The 6,330-nt window shown below is 37.5% G+C and overlaps 1 non-coding gene across 1 annotated transcript; it reads right to left on the bottom strand.

The window, feature by feature from the left end:
* Window positions 1-5,966: 5,966 nt before the first annotated feature.
* On the bottom strand, window positions 5,967-6,123 carry LOC149013396 (U1 spliceosomal RNA). The gene has a single exon (XR_016174241.1). It is a non-coding gene; the product is annotated as a U1 spliceosomal RNA (small nuclear RNA).
* Window positions 6,124-6,330: the final 207 nt, after the last annotated feature.

A 6,330-nucleotide genomic window follows, 5' to 3' on the forward strand; every position in this document is an offset into this window, starting at 1 on the left:
AAGGAATGCACAATCAGAAAAAGTGTTGGGAAGTTTCCAACAAATAAAAGAACAATAGGGTTTCATATATGGTTACCTCTCATAAGAGTTGGTTACCTCTCATGAGAGTTACCCATAATTAATTCTCACAAAAACAACCCGAGATAGATAAAGGAAAATCTCATTAGTATTTCAAAATAAAGAATGGAATTAGAAAGGGTCTACTAATGAGAGAAAATAAGGTTCTCAATTAAAGTGAAGGGAAATAAATTCAAATCATACAATTAGGGATTACTAACAAGAATCCGTGTATCCCGCGAAAAGACTAGGGAGAATAAAAATTCACCCTTAGGGCAAAGAATTTACAATCAAGAAAGGTTTTGGGGAGAGTCCAATGAATTAATAGAAAATAAAAGGGTTGCCAATTGTTCCAAGGAAAAACAAGGATCAACTCCTCAATCATGAGGACACAAGGGAAGGTCATGGTAATAATATGAGACTTTCCCCACAATAATAAAGATAGGTAGGAAATTAGGGAAAGTATCATTAAGAGCTTTGGTGGAATCAAATTCAAGGATCATCGCCATATGGCTTCAAGATCATAGAGTGAATTGGGGGATTCACTCTAGGGCTAAAAGAATTAAAGAAGAGGTCATTACAGTAGTGTAATACCCTTCTCATGATCAGAAAATCAGAAGTAGAGAAGAAAGAATGAATTAAAGAAGAAGCGAATTGAATACCAACCTTTTAGAAGAGAAACTGCTGAAGAAACCTGAATAGATACTTGAGGATCTGTCTTGGCTTCGAAGGAGAGGATCTAGGGATCTTCCCACGTTCTCCAAAGACTTAGAAACAAATTGAGAGTGAAACACATGGAGTTCCCCCTTTTTTACATATCACAAAGAGTTCAAGAGTTACTAGGGTTTCACCAAACTGACCAAACTGACCCTGTTGGTTGATTGGTTGCCAAAGAGGAAGTTCAAAGGTCGATCCCATGCTATCAAGAGGTTTAGAAACATGGTGGGAATAGTTTACCACGAAATTAAAAGAAATAAAGCTTTTGAAAACCTTAAAAACAGATATTTACCAAAATGCCACTGCTTGGACAATTTGTTCAAAAATAGGGATTTAATGGGCCTAACTTCAATATTTTTGGATGGGCTTCTTTCAATACATCGTACTACTTACCTAGTATGGAGGGATGTCTTCAAACTAGGTCCAACTAAGCTTTAGGTCCATCAACCAAATTCTTTTTCACAAATAAATAGTTCAACACCAAATCAAGTAAGGTTTCCATAAGGAAACACCATTATCAATATCCATGGGTTTTGGGTCAAACACCATATCTTCTACTGAGATGGCCCACAAAGACATCTTCCTAAGATTTTCAAAGATAGTAAAACTGAAATCACGGTCAAACTTCAAAGTCAACATTAAACAAAACCTACTTCACGCAAAACAGATCGGGTTTCCGGGCTAGATTTGGGCTAGGTGTTACAGATGTTCTCTTTAGGGAGAGTGTGTTCCCTTGTCTTTCCATTGACAATACCAATTTGAATCCACTTGATCAAAGAATGACAGACTTCACTCAATTTGATTTAGGGCAGGCTGATGTTTTCTTAAGTCCTGCTCAGACTCTTGATTCTAGTATACCTAAAGAACCTTTGACTTCCCCTCAACCTAGTTCTGGTAATAAAGAATCTGAGGTTGTAGTTTCTGAGATTGAGAGTGGGCCATTGCCCTCTCCTGAGACTTCCACTGGAGAGGTGGAAGAAATTCCTGATCTGAGTAGTTACCAATTGGAAAGGGATAGAGTTAGGAGAGTGGTTATGCCACCTAGAAGGTATGTAGCCAACTTTGCACATGAGACTGATATTTCTGTCTCTGATATTGGGTTAGATGAACCTAGTTCCTATGAAGAAGCTTTGGGTTCCAAAGATAAAGATTTATGGGTTCAAGCCATTAATGATGAATTAGATTCATTAAATAAGAACCAGGTTTGGGAACTAGTTCAGAAGCCCAAGGATCAAAGGTTATTACTTTGTAAGTGGATATTTAAAATCAAGGATGATGGAATTGATAATTCCAAAAGATATAAGGTCAGACTTGTTGCAAAAGGTTTTGTTCAAAGAGAAGGGGTGGATTATGATGAAATTTTCTCTCCAGTTGCCAAGTATAAGACTATAAGGTTGTTGTTGTCCCTTGTTGCTCATAACAAAATGACTATAGAGCAATTGGACGTGAAAACTGCCTTTCTTCATGGCAATTTAGAAGAAAGGATATATATGCAACTACCTTTAGGCATCTCGACAGCTGGAGAGGAATCACAAGCTTGCTTGTTGAAGAAATCTTTCTATGGACTTAAACAGGCTCCTAGGCAATGGAACAAACGTTTTGACACATTTGTGTTGAGTGTAGGGTTTAAGAAAAGTGTTTATGACAATTGCCTATATTTTCTCATTTCAGATTCTATTGTGTTGTATCTTATACTTTATGTTGATGATATATTGATTGCTTGTGTTGATTCTAGTCTTATTCAAGATATTAAGAACAAGCTGAAATCTGAATTTGAGATGAAGGATCTTGGGACAGCCAAGAAAATTTTAGGGATTGAGATTTATAGGGATAAGGGGGAGGATACTATGTTCATTGGTCAGAGATTATATTTATTGAAGGTGCTTGAGAAGTTTAACATGCTTAATTGTAAACATGTAAATGTTCCTTTAGCTGCACATTTTAAACTTTCGAATGATCATTGTCCTAAGAATAACTTTGAAAAAATTGAAATGTCAAAGATCCCTTATTCTAGTCTTTTAGGTTCTCTTATGTATCTCAAGATATGTACTAGACCTGATATTGCTCATGCTGTTAGTGTACTGAGTAGGTTTATGTCTAATCCTGGTAAAGAACATTGGCTTGCTCTCAAGTGGCTCTTAAGGTATTTGAGAGGTACTGTTCAAAAAGGTTTAGTGTTCAAGTCCACACCTGGTGATCTTATTCTTGAAGGATATACTGACTCTGATTATGCCAGTAATGTAGATAACAGAAAATCATTATCTTCCTATTTCTTTCTGTTATCTGGTAATTGCATCAGTTGGAAGGTGCAACAACAGCCTATAGTTGATTTGTCCACTACAGAGGCTGAGCTTGTTGCTGCATCTGAATGTGTTAAAGAGAGTATATGGTTGAATGGTTTGTTGTGTGAACTTAGTATTTTGAAGATTAAACCTGTTGTCTTTATTGATAATCAGAGTGCTATCTTTTTATGTAAGAATATTGTTTATCATGACAGAACCAAACATATAAACATTAAATACTTCTTTCTCAGGGATAAAATAACTGATGGTTCACTTTTAGTTGAAAAGGTAAGTACTGAGCATAATCCTGCAGACTGTGGTACTAAGTCATTGCCTCTTTCAAAATTTCTACATTGTCTTGATTTGTTGGGAATTGGTGATGTTGTCTTTTAGTACATATGTTCTGTAGTTTTGAGTTGTATATTATTTGTTTTTTGGATTGTGATGTGTGTCTTGTTGTTATTTGATTGTTTATTAGGTTTTGCATTTGTTGCAGTTTTAGGGGAGATGCTGCCCAAATTTTTATAACTCTTTCTCTGTTTGTCTCAGTTATGAGATATTTGCCTGGTGTGTGCATGTGTGCTCTTCATAGTTATATGAGTGAGTTATGAGTTATGAGTTATGTTTAGGGTTTTCTCTACTTGGTGCAGTCTGTTGCATGGTATATCTGCATGGAGTCATTAGTGTTGCATAGTTAGTGTATGTCTAGGTATTTTGCATATTTTATTTGCTTTGTACTGTGGTTTTCTTTTGTCTTGTGTGTGCAGGTATACTTGGATGATGACGATCGCATCCAGCTCACTATAGTCATTTTGGGTGTACAGATTAAGGGGGAGATTGTTAGGGGTAATCTGGTATTTGTACTTCTTTAGTCATGAACCGAACCGGTTGGGTTCATATGGTTCACAGCCTATTGTTTATTAGAGGGCTGGATTGGTTTAGGGGGTATATGCAAATCGATTTTATTTGGGGATTTCTCTCTGTTCTACGGTTCTTGAAGCTTTCTGAAGGTTCGTCCATGGTTGTTGTCTTCGATCGCCTGTAGCTCTGATCTTCCTTGGTTCTTGAAGGAGATGATATAGGGCTTTTGATCGCTAGAGTATGGCGAGCACTCGATGGTACTTTGGAAACCTATGGTTGCTTGTATCAGGTGTATTCGTAATCTCTTCTTTCTTCTTCTAAATCTGTAACTTCCCAAAGGCTTAGTGAATTGGATTCATACCTGAATCCCGGAGAGTAGGCATATGCCGAACTCCGTAATCATGTCTTCTTCTTCTCTTGATGTGTGAATACCCTTGCATGTTCGGTCCACAAGATTTTAGGGCATGAGGTTTGATAATACGATCACAGTTTTGACAACAATTACAACGCTACATCGATGTCTTCTGTGCTCAATAGATACCTTCAGCTCCTACAATAATTACAGATATACAGGGTCAATGGTTAAGAGTTTGGCACCATTAATACTTTACTTTGTCCCATCTATTGTACATTTAAACAATCTCCCTCTGCAATTGCTTACATGTTCACCCAATCTAGAGACCAATAAGCGCAGATATGGTCACAGGCATTAAAACAATATTGATGCTTAGTTCTGCGTTTTAATTTAGATGGAATCTCTTCTTTGGCCAGCCTTATTCTTATCAAAGAACTTCAATTCCACATAAGATTGCAGTTTTTTTTTAAGATTGACCAGAGGACTACAATAGTAACATAAACCATAACACTCAACACAATTGACAATCCTATGATCAGGTTATAAATGATGAATATAAAAAAATTATCACCCAAAAAACAAATGTGTGAGATGGTTAAAAAGAAATGAGAAATTGTTAGCTGGAATGGTGAATTTCTGAACACCCAACAATGATAGAAAGAAGAACAGAGAACTCGATATGGGATCACCAATGAGTAATGAATGGTAGAAGATAAGGGAAAACCAAGAAGAAATAGGAGGTGGTCATTTTAAAAAGTTCCAAGTTCAAGAATGATGTTAAGGACAGTGAAATCACACAAACTAGTAAGGATGATGAAATTTCAGAACCCCAAGGAAGAAAAGAAAGGCTGAATAGAAGAATCTGTAGCACCCAATGAAAAACAGAAGAAAGAAAGGGGGCAGCCTACGAGCATATGAGAGGCAGCTCAAAATTTCCAAGATCCATTGTAGTTGGGAATTCATTGAGGATTCTCTCTCTTCATCAAAGAATTGAGGATTCATAATACTGCTAATAACTTTGTCATTCTCATTACAAAGTTTAGACAACTCCCTCGACAGGGAGATGAGCAGGCAGACTATCCAAGCGGAGAAGAAGAAGAGCGGAGTTTGGTGCACGTGCAATAGACAAAAGGATTTCTAAGTTTAAGTTTACCAATCAAATGGAACTCTACTAGGCTCGATCATTACTGCCTTGCACCAAGATCAGTTGAATCCCACATTCGATACATATAGGTCTGATGTGCCATGAAACCACCATATATGTACACATTATCGTATCTCCTCCCACGTCGAGTTTGAATTTTGAAAGAAACACAATCTTCCCTAGGATCAACCATGATTTCAAACTCCCAAGGAAAAAAAGAATAATATGCTTTCTCCAAAATTTAACCTAACAGAGCACTATTCCTCTCAATGAATTGAAAATCTATTTTTCTTTATGACTTCACCTGAAAAAGGAAGTAAGACAGCCCCACTGCACGATACTAATTCCCTCATAAGATTCCCAGAACACTGTAAGTGAAGTTGAGATCATAAACCAGGCCCTTAGGCGAAGGAAACTAGAACCTCGACATTTGAACAACCTGTAAGCATTGTTTGGGGAACTCTTCTGCTGCTTCTCACTTCACCTGACCTACATCAAAGAAATACAACAGAACCAAGATAACAAACTTCAGTTGATAGACAATTGGTAGGGGACGACGTGCGCACGCATACCTCCACTGCTACAAATTATGATGTACACTCTCACTTGGGGAGATGTTAGGCCTGCACCTCTCCAAAGTTCTATGGAGGTCACCGACCTAGGCCATGGCCCTCTTGATCAGCCATCGACCACATCTATGTATGTTCTCCTAATAGGCCTCTGCCATATCTATAAAATCTTTCTACCATTGCACATTCTGAGCTGACTGATGTGGGACTAACGAAGCCACAGCCTCAGGCGGTCTGGTTCCCAAATAGAAAGGAAACTACTAGCATGGCCAGAATTTGACAGGGATAAGTACTGTCCTTCTCCATGTCAAAAAACCCTTGAGTAGCAGCTCATAAAAATATCAT

The sequence above is a fragment of the Hakea prostrata genome, chromosome 6, assembly GCF_041222555.1.
Source record: "Hakea prostrata isolate BN-2017 chromosome 6, UWA_Hpros_2, whole genome shotgun sequence".
Lineage (NCBI taxonomy): Eukaryota > Viridiplantae > Streptophyta > Magnoliopsida > Proteales > Proteaceae > Hakea > Hakea prostrata.